The sequence below is a fragment of the Cynocephalus volans genome, chromosome X, assembly GCF_027409185.1.
Source record: "Cynocephalus volans isolate mCynVol1 chromosome X, mCynVol1.pri, whole genome shotgun sequence".
Classification (NCBI taxonomy): domain Eukaryota; kingdom Metazoa; phylum Chordata; class Mammalia; order Dermoptera; family Cynocephalidae; genus Cynocephalus; species Cynocephalus volans.
The window spans coordinates 5,116,174-5,133,404 of NC_084478.1; the positions used below are offsets into that span (position 1 = coordinate 5,116,174).

A 17,231-nucleotide genomic window follows, 5' to 3' on the forward strand; every position below is an offset into this window, starting at 1 on the left:
TCTGGGTCCTTCCAGTCAATGCTGGTTTTATAGATGTAACACCAACTCTTTGGGATCCTATGAAAAGAGGGATGCACCCCAATATTTTGATTGTATAACAAAGTGCCTTTGCCTTGAAGACTCATGTTATAGGACAACATTTGGCACTTATTAGTATTTAGGATTACCCTAACCAGAACTCACACTGTATTGCATCTCTGGATAGAGCTTGGGTAATGTTTTCTGAGGATTTCCATAGTGTGGTGGACTCCAACAGCACTAACTCTGTCAGGCTGTTGCATGGAGCCCAGCATGGAACACAGCCTGAAATGCACTATTGTTGATGACGTGGGTCAAGCCAGTGTCTTTATTAAATCATCCACTCTGATTCTGGTGCCCTTTATGGGTGGATGATTGATAGCTCTGTAACATTTTTCATTAAGGGTTTAGAGGAAGGCAAAGAGCAAAGCTGAGTAGCAGCCCATGCATAGCAGTGGTGAGCTGGAACAGAGTGGCCTGGAGACAGCAGGGTTTAGTGGGATGCCCTCCTGTTTGTGAGTGCTCTTCCACATCCCATTACAGAAGCTTTAACTTAGTGCTAGTTTCCCAGATGTCACATGGGTGTACACAGGCTATTGCATCCACATGTTGTAATGATCCAATGAAAAAACCCATGTGAACCCTAAAAACATGCAACTGTTATTATTAGTAGTAGTGGTATTGTTACTATTATTTGTTGGAGGATGGATTATGATTCCTTGAAGCTCAGATGAAATCTGTTAAACCTACGGGATGCTGACAGAATTGAGCAAACAGACGTATGTTGACCCCTGCTATAGGTTAAATGTGTCCCTTAAAACTTCATGTATTAGAAACGTGACCCCCATTGGAACAGTGTTAAGAGGGTACAAAATCTAATTATGGTTTTTCAAAGGTGGGACTTTAAAGAAGTGATTGGACTGTGAAGACTGTGCCCTCGTGAGTGGACTGATCCATTCCTAGAGTGATGGGTTGTCACAGGTGCAGTTCTGATGGCTTTATAAGGAGAGCCAGTGAGAAATTTAGCTCACTATTGCTCAGCCCATTTTTCTCTCCATGTGACATCCTGGCCACCGAGACATACTAGAGAGAGTTCCTACCCAGGACGAGGCCCTCACCAGACATCCTCCCTGAACTGTGGACTTTCCAGCTCCAGAACTGTAAGAAACAAATTTTGTTTCTTTATAAATTACCCGGTTTTAGGTATTTTGTTATAAGCAACAGAAATGACTAACATAACCCCCTAGCTTTGGAAAAGACAACTTGACATAAAAGTCAAACAGTGGCTTGGATGAGGCTAGGGAAGGAAGGTTTCAGGAAGAAAGAAAATGTTCTCATATGTCTTGGATGTTTTGGGTACACGTAACTTAATTTTTAAAAATGAGGATGCTGTATATGCGTAGTGTATCTCTTACTTCTCTGAGGGGCTTCTTCCAAGCCAAATGAATCTGTGGATAATAGGAAACGGAACAACAAAACCAGCTTATTTGCAAGCCATACATCTTCCTGGGTAGATTTCTCTATAACCATGAAACACAGTGGAATATTCTGGAACTTGTGAGAACCCTTGCCCAAATCCCAAAATTGGCATAAAGGGTACAGTTACTTCCACCACTCATCAACCTCTCTCCCAAATATTAAGATATTTGTTTAAACGTGTGGCTTTCTTTCATACAACGCAGCTTTGACCACACTGGTCACAGCATACTTCAAAAAGTTCATGGAAAGACTCGTATTATCTTTTAATTCTATTTTTCCACCAACTTTTTGAAGTACCCTCATACTGCCTTATCAGTTGAGTCCAAATCCTAACGTGTGTCATGTTTGTTTCATATATCAAACCATTTGCTCCTCATGGCTTCTCACACGCACCTAGGAGATCTACATAAATGATTTTAAAAAAAAATCATTCAAATGTATTAGGAAAAATTTTATAAATGCAAAAGTGTAGAAATAGTTATGGTCTTCATTATCTCTTACAATCCTTGCCTCTACCCAATGCACAGTACCATACTTCCCTTGGAAGGGGTAACCACTGTTGACAATTTGTTTAGTTCTGAACTTTTTTCTAGGCAGCTACATACACATACATACACATACATGCACTTACATAAACATGTACATACACATACACAGATGCATAAAAGTGCATATTCATATATGCGTACATGTGCACACATCTATATATGGATACATAGCTTTAACAGGTTTATGTGAATATTATTATGTCCTCACATTTTGCTCCATCTCTTCCTTTTGAAGTAAAAAGTAGTTTTAGAAATGTATAAAATAATTCATCTATGAGGGAATCTCAGTTGCAATGAACATCTACGTGTATGCATCTTTATGCCTATGTTTGTAGGACAGATACCCGGAAGCAGAAATCTTGGGGAGAAAAGTGGGTCTTTTAAAAAAATGTTAATGTATAATACCCAACTTCTCCCAAAACTCTATATTAATTCATCCTCCAACTAGTAGAGTGCGATGGTGCCTACAGATAACCGAGTTTAGTTTTGCCATTCAGCAAGGCAAAAGTATAATAAAATTAAATAAAATAGAATAAAGTATAGTAAAATTGATTTACCTCTCTTTACATATGAATGTGATTGGGCATTTTTATTGATGAGTTCTAGACGTTTTATTTCTTAGTCCATGAGCTTCCTTAATAGTTTTGATAGACTCATTTGCAAGTTATTTGTCTATTTTTTGTGGGGGAGGGGTGCCATTTAATTTCTAAGTTTTCTTCTCAACGTGCTGTTCTCATCTACACACAATTTACATATCCAACACAAAGCATTCCCCTGCCTCCAATGCGCAGAGGGGCAGGCATTTAGCACAAGCTAAATTTTGCAAATCCGTAGAGGGGAGAGGTGAAAAATGGTACCCTTTGGAAATTGGCCAAAAATGGCAACTAAAGCAGTTTCATCTTCTCTGTGACATTTGTCATGCTCCGCACCTGGAACACTTTCAATTGCATAGCTGACCTTTTTAACAATGGCAGGAAATGCCAAGAGCAAATGCAAAGCTCTTCAAACTCTTTCTTAAGCCCGCATTCATTTTCTTTCTTAAGACTCCATCTTTCACTGTCCATGGCTAGAAACTAATGACAAGGCTGTCAATGTGCCCAAATGAATGACCAATCTCCAAGTGGTTTTCCATTCAGGAAAACATTAGAACCACATAGGACACTGTGCTGGCTTTTATTCAGTAATGGTGCTGTGTTTTAATACGTGAGTTGGTCTATGATAAAAAGGGAATAAATCTTAATATGGTATTATGGTATTATGTAGAATAAACCAAGCAAATCCCCCCTATCACATTTTAAAGACAAAATTATTTTACACAATTGGGTTACTAAATGGGAGTTTGTGTAAGCCTTTTATCAATGATCCTAAGGGATTAAAACTAGAAAGAAAAAAAAAAAAAACCCGAAAAAAAACCCCTCAAGTTTCTCCCATCCAAGAACTATATTTACTATTTTCTATTTAGCGTTTTAATGAAAGTAGTGATAAATATTGACATCTGAACATTTTTAAAAAGTTAAAAAAGAATATATAATGCCACATTTATCTTATTTTTAAAAGAGCTTTCCTTTTATTTTATTATTTTTATTTATTTATTTATTATTTTATTTTAACTTTCAATGTACATTGTAGTTGATTTTCGTTTCCCTTTACCAGTTCCTCTTTCCCACTCCCTTTCTCCCCTCCCCCCACTACATCGTATCTGTTCACTTGTCTTAAAAGTTCAAGGAATTGCTGTGATTGTTGTGTCTTCTCCCCCCTCTTTATTTTTTATTTATTTATTTATTTATTTATTTATTTATTTATTTATTTCTCCCATAAATAAGTGAGAACATGTGGTGTTTCTCTTTCTGTGCCTGCCTATTTTCACTTAATAGAATTTTCTCTAAGTCCATCCATGTTGTTGTGAATGGCAGTACAGTATTTCATCCTTGTTTTATAGCAGAGTAGTATTCCATTGTGTAGATATACCACAGTTTCCTATCCACCCATATGATGATGGACATTTGGGCTGGTATCACTTCTTGGATATTGTAAATAGTGCTGCAATAAACATGGGAGCACAAATATCCCTTTGGCCTGATGATTTACATTCTTCTGAGTATATTCCCAGCAGTGGAATAGTTGGGTCATACGGTAGATCTATCTGTAATTGTTTGAGGAACTTCCATAAAATTTTCCATAAAAGCTGCACCATTTTGCAGTCCCACCAACTGTATATGAGAGTTCCTTTTTCTCCACAACCTCACCAGCATTTATCATTCTCAGTCTTTTGGATATTAGCCATCCTAACTGGAGTGAGATGGTACCTCAAAGTGGTTTTGATTTGCATTTCCCGAATGCTGAGTAATGTTGAGCATTTTTTCATGTGTCTGTTGGCCATTCGTATATCTTCCTTCGAGAAATGCCTATTCAGCTCCTTTCCCCATTTTTTAATTGGGCCACTTGTTTTTTGGCTGTAAAGTTGTTTGAGTTCCCTGTAAATCCTGGATATTAGTCCTTTGTCAGATGTATATTTTGTAAATATTTTCTCCCACTCTCTTGGTTGTCTTTTCACTCTGTTGATTGTTTCTTTTGCTGCTCAGAAGCTTTTCAGTTTGATATAATCCCCTTTGTTTATTTTTCCTTTGGTTCCCTGTGCTTTTGAGGTCCTATTCATGAAGTTTGTACCCACTCCTACCTCCTAAAGTGTTCCCCCTATGTTTTCTTTAAGGAGGTTTATTGATTCAGGGTGTATATTTAATTCTTTAGTCCACTTTGAGTTGATTTTGGTATCTGGTGAGAGGTATGGGTCTAGTTTCATTCTCCTGCATATGAATATCCAGTTTTGCTAGCACCATTTGCTGAAGAAGCAGTCTCTTCCCCAGTGTGTAGACTTGATGCCTTTTTCAAAAATCATATGGTTGTAGGTGTATAAGTTGATTTCTGGGTAATCAAGAAAGCTAGCCCATTTAAAATACCCCCCCCAAAAAAAATACTTAGGAATAAAGTTAACCAAGGATGTGAAAATCTCTGTAAAGAGAACTACAGACCACTGCTGAGAGAAATTAAAGAGGGCACAAGAAGATGGAAAGATATCCCTTGATCTTGGAGCAGAAGAATTAACATTGTGAAAATGTCCATATTACCCAAAGTGATCTACAGATTCAATGCATTCCCTATCAAAATTCCACTGACATTTTTCTCAGAAATTGGAAAAAAAAAAAAAAACCCCATCCAGACATTTATATGGAATAGCAAAAGACCATGCATAGCCAAAGTAATCCTGAGCAAAATAAATAACTAGATAAATAAATAAATAAATAAATAAATAAATAAATAAATAAAGCTGGAGGCATAACACTATCTGACTTTAAACTATACTATGAAGCTATATTAACCAAAACAGCATGGTACTGGCATAAAAGCAAACAGATCAATAGAGTAGACCAGATAGTTATTTTAAATGAACAGCACATCTCTTCACCAACTTAAAGGAACAGAACTCACAATGTACAATGAAGAAAATGAATATGTAGAGTCATTTAAATTTGAGTACACTTCACTATTCAAAAGAGAATCCTTTCACTTTTAAAATTGTTGTGATTTAAGAATTAATGAATTTGAAATGGATTTCATCACAAATATTTGAAATGTTAAGAACCTCTCAATTATTTGAACTTCATTTTTCTATGACAATAGATATCTGATTATATGTGTTTGGTATTAAAATAATTTAAATATTTTTTAAAATCTTAAAGAAATAAAATAGCATGACTATGAGATCTAAAATATGAATCTTCACTTTAAATTAAGGAAAACACATCTCTTTTAAAAAGTTTTAAAGTTTTTTTTTTTTTTAAAGCAAAATGATCTTGGCAATCATTTTTCCAAAAATGTTTACACTATATTTCTGGCTATTTTACGCATTTAAACTTTCAGTTCAGTTACACCATCAATGGAGGCATTCAGACTTTGACTTGTGATAAACTGTCCATGAAATTCAACTGTCTGATAATTGCAACAATTATTGCAACAATAAGAATCCCAGGTATGTAATTCTCAAGAATGATCATTATTCAGAGTAAATAAATGTGTCATTCTCTTGATAATTGGCAGGATAGTGCTCTAAAATCTCTTTGCATGCTTCATAGTAAGAAATCAATTAAGGATTCATGCTAATATGTTTCATGAGAAAAATACTTAAGAGACACAATGTTACAAAATTAAAGCCTGTTGCAAGGAATGTCATAGCTCCTTCAGATAAACAAGGGCATTGATATGATATGAACTCCTGTGAATCCATGAAACATGAATTTTAAATCTAAAATGTTTCAACAGCCCTGTTTCCTGATTTCCCACTCTCTGACATTACATTAAAGACCTTGCACTCTCTTGACTAGTCTCCTCTTCCTGCTCATAGCTCCACATTGTAACCCATCCATGAAGATAACACACCACCCACTTGGCACTGCCCCCCAGCATGGCAACCACCCCCAATTTTGTCTGCTTCACTGGCTGCTTTTAACCATTGAAATCATTTTTCACTTGCCCATTAAAATATGATTCAGTCATCAAATCTGGGAAGATAGCATATGGCACCTCTTATCTGTCCCCACAGTCTTATGGCACTGATCCCTCATAGAGTTTATAATGCAAGACTTAGATGGCATCATAAGCTCTCAGCTTCAGTATGGCTTTGATCTGCTTTATTACCAAACAACCCGCCCCATGAGTGTCTGCTACCTAGAAAGTGCTGCATGAATGTCTCTCATGTGGGTTTTGTGTCGTCACAAAGATTAGACATGGGATTAAATGAAAATAAATTTACTAAGCCATTTTGCAGCTGGGATTATAGTATATTGTCTACGCAGGCAGGAAGGTGAATAAATTGCCTTTTTCTGAAATTGTTCCTAAGTGACAATGCTTACATCACATGGCCTTGTGGTCCACCCCAGTAGGGACAGTAATGTAACCCCTGGTAACACCAGGATATTAGTGCTGTAGAGGAACAGCTGTTTTGTTTTATCATCCTGCAAGTCCACTTGATCACTCCAAGAAAATTTTGGTCTACCTCAATCCTCCAGTGTCCAATTTTACAATTTCAAAACTTGCCTTTATTTATTTTGTTGTGTCCACAAAAATATGTTAGCACACATAAAATTTGGGCTATTGAATGCATACAAGATTCGGTACCATATTTCATAGTTGCCTAATACCTAAGGTTATCTTCCTAAAATGTTATATCTTAACTAATTACTTATCATTCCTATAATAATTTGGAAAATAAAATGTACATATTTATAGTCCTTATGCATGCAGCAATTATTGTGGGAACAATTATCATGACTAAATTATTATTTGAGTGATATTTTGTACTCAGAGGATGCTTGCCATGAAATAAGTAGCATTCAATATCTTATAATTATGAGAAGTTGCCAAAGACCCCAAGTCATTAACATCTATCTGATTTTCATCCCATATATGAGGGTACTTCAGAAAAGTTCATGGAAAGATTTGTATTATCTTTTAATTCTATTTTTCCGAGACCTTTTGGAAGTACCTCCTTATATATCATTCACATTAACATTTATTATATAAGATTTACTTATTCTGCATGTTAATTATTGGCTTTATCCTATTGACATCATTATTATTTTAGTAATGTTTACCACTGTGCATTACTCTCACAGGACACTTGTGTCAAGGAGGCAGCACTGAAAATCATATCGTAATGAGGTTGCATGTAATAAAAGACAATACCCCTTATAATCTCGACTGAGAAGGAAATAGAGAAAAAGGAACAACTTTTTACATGAACCTCTACATTGGCCATCTGTAATCTCCTAGTGTTTTCTGTTTCAAGCAATGGTGCCACGCAGGGAATCTGTTGATTGACATTAGGTTGATTCCAACTCTTGGCTATTGCACATAGAGCTGCAATAAACAGGATGCAGGTATCCCTTAGCCATGATGATTTCCATTTCTTTGGGGATACACCCAGTAGTGGGATTGCTGGATCATATGGTAGCTCTATCTGTAGTTGTTTGAGGACCCTCCATACTGTTTTCCACAATGGCTGCACTAATTTACAGTCTCACCAACAGTGTAGTTCCCGTTTCTCCACATCCTCACCAGTATTTCTTATTCTTTGTCTTCTTATTACTAGCTGGTCTAATTGGGGTGAGATGATATCTCAATGTGATTTTAATTTGCATTTCTGTGATGATTAGTGATGGTTGAGCATTTTTTCATGTACCTGTTGGCTGTTGCTATGTCTTCATTTGAAAATGTCTCTTCAGCTCCTTTGCAAAAATATGGAATGCTTCGTGAAGTTGCATGTCATTCTTGCACAGAGGCTATGCTAATCTTCTCTGCATTGTTCCAAATTTAGTATGTGTGTTGCCAAGTGAGCACTAAGCTGAATTTCTATACAACTATACATAATCCAACTTAATAAGTAAGTAAATTATAATGAGTGGTATGCAATATTTAATACTAGTATGTACAGGTAAGTAAATGTTAATACCTATAAAGCTAAACAAAACAGAACAAATTTGTAACGTCTACATTTTGGTATTAATCTCTCTCTCATTCGATATTGCCCTTTAATAACTTTTTGCATGGCTATACTGTCTGAATAAAAAGAAGAGCCTGCTAATATCCCTGCAAGCCTTAATTATTATCATAAACTAATTCCAAACTACACCTAGCATTTTCCCAAGAATGTCGCAGGTGTTCAGTAAGTAACTGCTAATTTGAAAGATACAGGAATCGTGGGGTATTCCCATTTACACAGACAGCGCATACCAGTGGAAAAGTATAGATTTTAAATGGCTACAAGCAGCATGTTATTACTTTCAGATTTTCCTTGCTCATATATCCACTGCAGAGTTATAAAGAAGAGAAAAGGAAGCAAAGTCAATGTGGGAAAGAATTAGATCCACCCCACAACAAGAGGTGTGTGAAGGAGTGCAGAGAGAGGTCAAGAAGGGTAGAAACCAATTATTTCCATCTTTCCAGTAAGCAGAGGGATTTTGAGGTGGTGATGTGATGGGAGATAGCATTTTCTAGAAACAGCCCGGAATGGCAAGCTTTGGAATTGCTTGCTGTGTGCGTGCGTGAAGACAAAACAAAGGGGCAGAAGGACACTTCAGATTTGGACTCGGACAAGCTGGACCTAACCTCACTTAGCCACTACCCCGCCATGTGCAACTGAGAAGACACTTAACTACCCAGCACCTCAATGTCCTCTGCTGTGAAAGAAGGACAATTAATAAGACAGCAGTTATTAATATCAGAACCATGTGCATGCAAGTAGACATACCAGGTGGAGGATAGATCTGAGAACAATTCCAACAGGAGCTAGTAATATAAACACATGTACTATTCTCTAGGCCTGGAGCTGAGATTAACTCTTCCAGAGAAATGAGGCTGGAGAGTATTCTACCTGACTAATTTTAGTTCTCACTTTTGTAAGAATTTCCCCTATCAGGGCTGAGCTAAACTTTTAGTGTTTGATCTTACCATATTTTTTTCATCATTAATATATAAACAAATATACCTATACGTATTTCACTATTACAATATTAATATTATTACATAAAAACTAAATTCTTTTCATGTTAAGAATTTTAAAACTACTAGAGACATTGTGTCGGTATTGCATACCTGAGATGAACAATCAGCAAATAGAAAACTTTGTCTTTACCTGAATATTCATTTTTGCTCTCTTGTTTTAATTTTCTGTTATCAGAACCTTATTTTGAAACATATAAAATTAGATCACAAAATCAGATTAAGATACCTACACATTCCCATAAAATACCAAAATTCATGCCACTATACGAGGGAATATAAAAATAACAATATAATTTCATTTATTTTCATCAGTGGTGGAAGTACGATTCCAGGGCTCCATCAAAACACATCCTCAGAAATCTTGTGAAAAAACTAGCATCTTATAATCCCATAATCCTGGAGTAGAAGACATAAAGCAAGATTCAAGATTTCCATTGATATTTGGTGTATTTTAGAGCACTGGTTCTCAACTAGGGATGATTTTGCCCCAAAGGAGACACTTGACAATGTCTGGAGACATTTTTGGTTTTTATAACTTCAGGTAGAGGGTGTGCTACTGGCATCTGGTGGGTAGAGCCCAGGGACGCTGCTCAATATCTTACAACACAATTACAGTAGTCCCCCCCTTATCTGTGATTCCACTTCCCACATTTTCAGTCACCCACACTCAACTGTGGTCCAAAAATGCTGAGTATAATGCAATAAGATATTATGAGCGAGAAAGAGAGAGAGAGATCATATTCACATAACTTTTATTACAGTATATTTTTATATCTGTTTATTTTATTATTAATTATTGTTGTTAATCTCTTACTGTGCCTAATGTATTAATGAAACAGTCATAGGTATGTTTATATAGGAAAACACATAGTATACATAGGGTTTGGTACTATTCAGTTTCAGACCATTGGGGACCTTGGAATGTATCTCTCCAATAAGACATACCAGTGGATAAGTGAGGATAACCCCTGATAAGACATACTGTTGGTGAAGTTCTGGGTTTACTTAATTAAGGAAAATAGGAACATTTTATTTCCCCCACATAATGCTCCTCCCATAGTGTGAGCTAAAGCATACCTGGTTGTCCTGAGCAACAAGAAACCTGGAAAAAGGATTTTTTTCCTGAGGGAACATGTCCATAGAAGTATTGACCTCAAGCCAAGGAACAGGAGTCTATATGGGTAGCCAAGTGATAAGACAGGGGCTAGGGCCAGAAGCCTAAGCTCCAGGCCTCCAGCAAGGTGGGGAATGTGGACTTCTGAAAGGGATCAATCTCACTTGCTAGCTCCTATCAGAAGGAATAACAAGCTTGTCTGGGGAAGGAACAACACCTTAGGCAAGAAAGTTCCCACAGATTAACATCAAACAAACATGAGCTCACCGTCAAAAATCACTAAGTGCATGAGCACCGAGATATTGAAACTACTGCATAAAATATAAAATAGTTACATAAAAAGGTTTAAAGGAATAAAGGATTGAATAGAAAAAGATAAGCAAGAAACAGGAAATTATTGGGATGGACAGGAAGATTTGAAAAATGATCACAAAGAAATTAAACAAGTGGCCACTGAAATTGCTGAAATAAATATAAATCAATAGTCTGCTTGAAGAAAAGATGAAACATAATAGAAAAGAGAGTGCATTGCAGATACATCTGAGGAAATTTTACAAAATGCAGCAGAGATATAGAAATTAATGATACGAAAGTAGATTTAGGGGACCATTGTAACAAAATGAGAGTAGCTACCTTATATTTAATCAAAATTTATGGGAAAAGTAGAAATAATAGAAATGTGCCAGTATTTAAACACGATTCCTAACGATTTTCAAATATTGATGAAAGATATGAATCCAAATATTCAGGAACCATAGAAAGAATTCAGAAAGCAAAAATTAATATTGACATGAAACCACTGAATGCCAATAGTAAACAGGAGATCTTAAATTTCAACCCTTGCAAAAAGATAACCTGCAAATAAAAATTTCATAATAATAATAATTTTTAAAAGTTTAAGTCAAAACAGACTTCCCCATAGCCAAAAGACAGTGGGATATCATCATCAAAGTGTTGAGAGAATATAATTGTCAACCTAGAACTTGGTACGTAGCAAAATTTTCTTTCAGAAATAAGCAGGGAACAAAGATCTTCAATCAAACAAAAACTGAAAGAGTTTAAAACAGACAGTCACAATATACATTTTTAAGAGCATACTATACGAAGGGAGGAAAAAAACCTAAGCAGGATTGGAATGTAAGAAAAAAATAGTGAATAAAACGAAGGATGTCTCTATTAATATCAGATAATACAGGGTCCTAGAAAAAGTTCAGGGAAAGATTCATGTTATCTTTTAATTCTATTTTTCCATGGACTTTCTGAAGTACCCTTATTTTAAGACAGAATGCATTTTCAGAGATAGCAAGAATCATTACATAAGATAAAATATTTTATTTTTTGAGGAGTGTAATAACCTGTTACAAATTTTATTGGCATACAGCCTCTAAAGAAACGAAAACTTGTAGTATAATAGGAAGAATTTAGAAACTCACTATTTAGAAACTTCACTAAAAGTGGAAGACACCAACATGCCTTTTTAAAAATTTAATAGATCAAAAGGGAACAAAATTAGGAAAAATACATGCTATAAACTGAATAGTTAACCCAGGGTTAGATAAACGATTATAGAACTTTGCACCTCACCATTACAGAATAAACATAAAATATTAACAAAATTGTTTACTATGAAATCATCATGTGAATCTCACTTAACACATGGCAATGGACACATACTGAAATACTGTGCTGTATGTAGAATTCACACGATGCGGGAAAAGCAGTCATAGAGAAAAACGTATAGCCTTAGATGTTTACATCAGGAGAGAAAACAAGGTCAAAAAGTAATGAGTGAAGCATCTCAGGTAATAAAGACAGAAGAAACTAAAAAGAAAGTAGAGGAAGAAGATTAAAAAAGGAAGAAAGTAAAACTAAAATCACCACAGTGAGATTCAGCAGGACAGAAAGTTGGTCCTACCTGGGATCGTCCAGGCCACTCTGCCCATATGCACTTTGGGATTCTCTATTCTGTCCCATTACTAGTGTCACCCCTGTGCCAGTGCACCCCAAAGTCCATGCACTAAAAACTTAAACACCACTGTGACTGTGTTAAGAGGGTGGGATACCCTATCACAGTAATTGAAAGTTGGGTCCTTGAAGAGGTGATTTACATCGTGAGGACTATGCCCTTGTGAATGGATTAATCCATTGATGGTTTAATGGAGGTCAAGGGCATGGTTCTGAGGGATTTCAAAAGAGAAAGATGGGGAGTTAGCTCTCCCTCTTTTCTGCTTTTCTCACCATGTGACACCGGGCATCGCTGTAGAGTCACCTCACCAGATGCTTTCTCTGGACTTGGGACTTCCCAGCCTCCAGAACTGTAAGCAATAAATATAATTTCTTTACAAATTACCCAGTTTCAGGTATTTCTGTTAAGAGCAACAGAGATGGACTAATACAGAGAGTTATGCTTAATGGGGACAAAGTTACCCCCTCAGGGGACAACTTGGCAATGACTGGAGACAGCTTTGCTTTTCACAACAAGGGACGGGTTTTTGGTGCTACTGGCATTTGGTGGGTTGAGGCTGTGGATATCGCTTAGCACCCTCACAAATTTTTTGTAGTGCTAATGAGGTAAGCTCTGGATTTGGGAAAGAAATAGGTGAAAAATCAAAATGGTCCCTGACCAGATTCCATCCATGACCTGTGTGTAGCATCTGTATCTGGACATGAAGTCCCCAGTGACCAATATCTTGGAGTATCAGACAGGGCATCTAGAAATATTCCACATTATGGAGCTAACTAATTATTCACTATCCACCTGGAGAGCACCCACCCATCACATAGAGCTGTCTGTACATACTACAGCAAGAACTGTGTTATAACACTCACCTCGGGGAAAAGTTATGCTCCACGGTCGAATATCCTAAGACAGGTTCAGCCAATTCTGTGCATGATGCTGTCTCCTGAAATCTCATCCTGATGGCCACCTGGAGAGCCAAGGGGATGCCTTACCACCAGCCTGTCAGAAGGCAGCTCCCTCAGACTTTATTGTGATGTCACAGTCAGTTAACCTTGGCTTGTCATGACTCCTGAGCCACTTCTCCTGCAGGCGGGTAGAAACCAGCCACCCCTATAGAGGAGAGGCCAAGCTATCCTTGGAAAAATGAAACAATGATGCTGTTGTTTGAAATGATGTCCTTCTAAAATGCATGGTAATATCCCCTGTTAAAATGTTAACCTTTAACGTGTTATCTTCAGGCTTAGCCTTTAGAAGACACATCTTAAAAAAAAAAAAAAAAAGGTACACCATCTCGCAGTGCAATGATTGAGTTTACAGTGAAATTGGTATTCTGTTCGGGAAAGTAGGCTCCTGTGTCTCTAGATTCCTCAAAAGCCACTTGTGGAAAAGTGGACAGTTGTAGGGCATTATGTGAGAAATTAAAGGTCAAAGAGGTTAACACGCTGAGAGCCCCTGGCTTCGTGATGTTAAAATCTGATTGACAGACACGCCTCTCAGAAGGTACTCAGGAGAAAGAAGAAAGCATTTATGGACATAAGAGTGCATTCTTAGCATGGGAATCCAAAAAATTTTTTTTAAATTTCAGGAACATTTTTGGCCAGAAGTAATCATTGCTGCCCCAGTAAAAGGAGGTTTCCACATCTAGCTATCAATTAAATGAATCACTGAAATTGTATGTTTGGCTAGTTATATAAACACTCATACATCTCAAGAACTCCTCATTATGTTCAGGCAGCTGGATCCCTACAGAGAATGGAAAGACCCTGTCTGAACACAGGGATGTAAGCTCTAAGTGTATTAACTGGACCTCAATACACTGACCTCTCACACATGCTTAGCTCAACTACCAGTGATGGATGAACCCTTATTCACTTCTAGGGAGAGAGTAATCCATCAAGCTTTTGTGTAGCTCATTGGACATTTCAAAGCCCTCTAAAAATGGCAGCAAAGACAATAGAATGAATAAATTCATAAAATGGTCATTTCGCAAATATTTGTCCTCTGTGAAGTTGCATTACTATGAGACTTACAAAAATAATTTCAGCTGGTTGAGTGAAAATATGGTGGTTACAATCATGGTGGAACATTGAAACACATGCATGAACGAACAAAGAAGACAGCACAGATTTTACGTTTGCTTTATATTCTTTTTTTAAGAAAGGGTGATTGTGTGACCTACAAAGGGAGTTCATTGATTTTGAAGGCGTTTGTAATAAGCCAAAGTACAGCCTAGTGTAGACAAAGGCAAGGATGGGACACTGCTCATATATACACACTCGACAGAGGAAGTAGAAGGCAGATGATCCCAAAGAAACAAACAGATAGACTTTGCCCTCTTCTCATAGGTCTGTACAAGTGTTCTTTTATCCCTGCTTCTTGCTACGCCTCTGTCTTTATCATTTGACTCATGCTTTCTCTCTCTTAAAAATGTTTATCTTAAATTTATTGGTTTAAATATAGAGGGAAAGGCAAAAACTCAGGATGCCAGGGGTTATGGAAAAGCTGGGTAAAAAGATGATAAAATGAAACAACAACAACAACAACAACAAAATATATATACTTGCACATATATTATATATATATATTGTGTATTCTGCATATATGTAGTATATTCTATTATTCTGCATATATATAGTGTACTCTTATTCTGTATATATACAGTGTATTCTGTATATATACAGCGTATTCTATTATTCTGCATATATATATATATACACACACACAGTGTATTGTTATTCCACATATATTGTATATTCTGCATATATATACTGTATTATATTCTGCATATATACAATATATTCTATTATTCTGTGTATATATACATATAGTGTAGTCTGCATATACATAGTGTATTCTATTCTTCTTTATATATAGTGTATTCTGCATATATATAGTGTATTCTATTCTATATATTTATATAGTGTATTCTATTATTCCACATATATAGTGTATTTTATTATTCTTATATATATAGTGTATTCTATTTAATCAATATCCATTATATCCACTCTTCTGTCTACTTTGGGATTAATCTTCTCTTCTTTTTCATGCTTCTCCAGCTGACGTCTTAGGACATTCTTTTCAAACTTTTGTTTATCTAAAATAAAGGCACTGGAAGCTGTACATTTCCTTCTAAGTGCTGCTTTATGACACATCATGAATTTTGATCTACTGTGTTTTCCTCATCATTCAGTTCACAATACTTTCTCACTTCCATGGATTACTTACAAGTGTTTTTTTTTTTTTTTAAGTAGGAATTTTCTAAATATTTGCTATGAACTATTTCTACCTTAATTCTCTTGCAATCAGCAAATAGTTTCAGTATGGTTTCATTTAAATCCTAATACAGTAGTGTTTTTCTCATGATTGACCTCATCGTGTCTTTTGTGTGCCTAAAAATAATGTGTTGTTGTTGGTTTGTGCACTGGTCTAGATATGTCCATCAGGTCCAGGGTTTTGATAGTGCTGTTGAAAATGTTTACACACTCACTGTGTGTGTGTGTGTGTGTGTGTGTGTGTGTGTTCTCCCTCTAGGTGTTTCATCAGTTTCTATGAGAGATATCTTCACACCTCCAGCTATTGTTATTGAGGTGTCCTTCTTTGATTTTATTGCTTACTTTGTATTTTGAAGCCCTGCTAGGTGCACATCAATTAAAATTATCAGGTCTCTTTGATAAATTGTTCCTTATGTCATTATGAAATATCCTTCTTTTTTATGGAAATACTCCCTCTCATGAAGTCATCTTTGCTGATATTAATATAGCCACTTCAGCTTTCTTGTGGTGCTGTTTTTCTTTTTTTTGCTTGTTTGTTTTCATGATATGTACTTTGAAATATTTAAAGGGTGCACATATTTTTAAGATATGAATTTGATTACAGACTTACCAAATCCAGTCATTGAAAACATTGCTTTTATTGGATATTCTTTTGAAAATTATTATAGCAGTGGCATAAAAATGTAAGTAATAGAACAAATAAAATCAAACAAGAAGACTCAGGGTATTGCTCTGTGCTGTGGATTGAATGTTCCCTCAAAACTCATGGAAACTTGACCCTATTGTAACAATATGAAGAGAGTGGAAAATCCAATTACGGTATTTGAAAGGTGGGGCCTTTAAGAAGGTGATTAGATTGTGAGTACTGTGTCCTCAAGAATGGATGGATCCATTCATGGAGTAATGTGTGTGGTTCTGATGGCTTCAAAAGCAGAGCAAGTGAGGAGGTTATCTCTCTCTTTCTCAGCCCATTCTCACCAAGTGACACCCTGCATCACTGTAGAGAGTCACCAAGAGGAAGACCATCACCCAGTGTGCCCCCTGGACTTCCCAGACTCCAAACTGTAAGGAATAAATTTCATTCCTTTGTAAATTACTCGGTTTCACGTATTCTGTTATAAGCAACAGAAATAGACTAATATACTCTGGTTGTTGAAGGGTGGAATTCTGGAGATGCCCTTGCCCGAAACGTCAATCACTTAGTCTCTCTATGTGACTCCAGAAGAAAATCTTCACAAGCCCAAATCTGAGGGACATGGCTTAACAAGATGGGGAGAAGT

General features: G+C 36.3%; 1 protein-coding gene and 1 non-coding gene across 5 annotated transcripts in view; both read right to left on the bottom strand.

Annotated features, from left to right (window-relative positions):
• Positions 1 to 17,231, bottom strand: part of NLGN4X (neuroligin 4 X-linked) — a 252,749-nt gene that overhangs the window by 181,175 nt on the left and 54,343 nt on the right. The gene's annotated exons all lie outside the window — the stretch shown is intronic.
• On the bottom strand, positions 8,333 to 8,438 carry LOC134368777 (U6 spliceosomal RNA). Its single transcript, XR_010022486.1, has one exon. It is a non-coding gene; the product is annotated as a U6 spliceosomal RNA (small nuclear RNA).